Below are 2,223 nucleotides of genomic sequence, written 5' to 3'. Positions count from 1 at the left end.
CTCCGTGAGGCGGCTTCTGGCCCCGCCTGGCACCGCACGACGGGCCTGACCCGACCCGACCCCGCCCGCCGCCCGCTCTGCCTTCACCCTCGCTCGGGGCCTTGAGGCCGCCTGGGCCCGAAGACGCCGCTAGTTCCCTCTTGCGGAGCGAGAGAAACCTCTGGGCTCGGAGAGGGTCCCTTTGAGGGTGGGGAAGTGATCTTTTTCTGCCGGGTTTCGGGCTCACGCCCTTCCTCAGGCTCAGGGAAAGCGGGAGATGGGAACACGCCCCCGTTATGGGCAGGGCCGGCCCACCCCTGCAAGATCAAGTTTTGGGCCCCCCACCCCGATCCGTCGACAAAAATCTGCGTCGTGGCGGGGGGGAAACTCACCGAAATAAACTAGCGGGGCCAGGCGGGGAAGGGGCTCTGCCTGCATCCAGCCCTTTCCATAAGGTGCGGCGGTGGGGGGCAACTGGGGCCTGCGCCCACGGGTCCCATGACACGGCTCTGATTATAGGTAGGAAATAAACTTCATTTTTGCACAGAAGAAGCTGAAGGTGGAAGTCTGCCCCTCTAGGTCCACGCCAGTGTCTTTGAGAGTTGCTTTTCAATGGGCAGATACAGCAGGATTTCTTCCCTGGTGGTGGCAGGAAGGCAGGGAGGTGTAGAAATCTTTCTTGTTCAACAATGAAGTTTAAATCCAAAAAATCAGCTAAAATTCAGCATCTTCCGTGTTTCAGGCATGGGTTTTTTGTTAGCCGTGTTGGTCTGAGAGCTTCCTCTGTACAAAAATTAAGTTTATTTTCTACCTGTGGGGACTTTTTACCATCTTTAATTTTCCCTGAGTCTAAGGTGCGCATACCTGAAAGCTTGCAGGAGAAGATAATATTTTTGCACTTCAGTAGTTGGTCAAATAAAAGGTATCGTTTCTGAACCAAGAGGTCCAGAGTTCTGCATTTCTCTCTCAGCACGTCACAGGAGGAAACCAGCAGTGTCCTTGGGCCAAGGCAGCCTCACACAGCTTGCATTTCTTCTTTGTCGGCTACCAAATACATCCCTGAGAGAGAAATTCACAGTTACACATAGTGCCCCCACTCCAGCCTCGCTCATCTTTCCTTCTCCCCTCCCCTGAGGTGCTGCTGCTCTTCTTCAGAGCATTAGTTTGGCTTGGAAATAGCACACAAATTGCTCCCGGGCAGCTGGGGCTGAATGCAGTTATAAAGCCGAACGGTGGGTGCATCCACACATGTGCTTTCATTTCATAGTTTCATAGTTGTAGGGTTGGAAGGGACCTGAGCAGATCATCAAGTCCGACCCCCTGCCATGGGCAGGAAAGGATGCTGGAGTCAAACAACCCCAGCTAGGTGACTGTCTAGCCTCCTTTTGAAGACCCCCAGAGTAGGGGCGAGCACCACTTCCCTTGGAAGTTGGTTCCAGCTCCTAGCCACCGTGACAGTGAAGTAGTGCCTCCTGATGTCTAGCCTCATTCAGGCTAGAATCTAGCCTGAATCCTAGAACGGTCGGACCGTTCTAGGAGGTTCCTGGCTGAGATACAGGACCTCCACTTAACCCAGGAGGTGCACAGTCCCACCAGAGGAAATGCCCTGTTGGACCTGGTCCTGGCCACAGGCAATGATCTGGTCAGGGGGCTCCAGGTCCTGGACCACCTGGGTGATAGCGATCATCGCTTGCTGGAATTCACCATACAGCGCAGGGTGTCAAGGGCCTACAGCAAGGCGGTAGCCCTAGACTTCAAGAGGGCCAACTTCAACAAGTTGAGGAGATTGGTGGGAGAGGCGTTGGGGTTCTCAAGGGCAGGGGAACTCAGTGCCCAAGATGAGTGGTCGTTCCTTAAGGAGACGATACTCAGGGCCCAAGAGGTGACAATCCCAACAAGAAGCAAGGGGGGCAAGAGTGCCCAAAAGCCTCCCTGGCTCACCAAGGAAGTCCGGGAATGCTGGTTGCCAAAAAGGTGGCGTACACCCAGTGGAAGGGGGGGACTGTCTCCAAAGAAGAATATACCTCCACTGCTTGGGACTGTAGGGGGGCTGTGAGGAAAGCTAAGGCGGACATAGAGCTAGGACTAGCGTCCAAGATCAAAGATAATAAAAAGTCCTGTTTCAAATATATAGGGACGATGAAGAAGGCGCCGGGAAATGTGGGACCCCTGCAAGATGCGCTGAGCAATCTGGTGGTTGTGCCAGAGGAGAAGGCAGACATCTTTAACAAATTCTTCACCTCC

Source organism: Alligator sinensis, unplaced genomic scaffold (assembly GCF_000455745.1).
Source record: "Alligator sinensis unplaced genomic scaffold, ASM45574v1 scaffold1835_1, whole genome shotgun sequence".
Classification (NCBI taxonomy): Eukaryota; Metazoa; Chordata; order Crocodylia; family Alligatoridae; genus Alligator; species Alligator sinensis.
The sequence above is the reverse complement of the archived record's forward strand: the minus strand, read 5'-3'. Positions refer to the sequence as shown.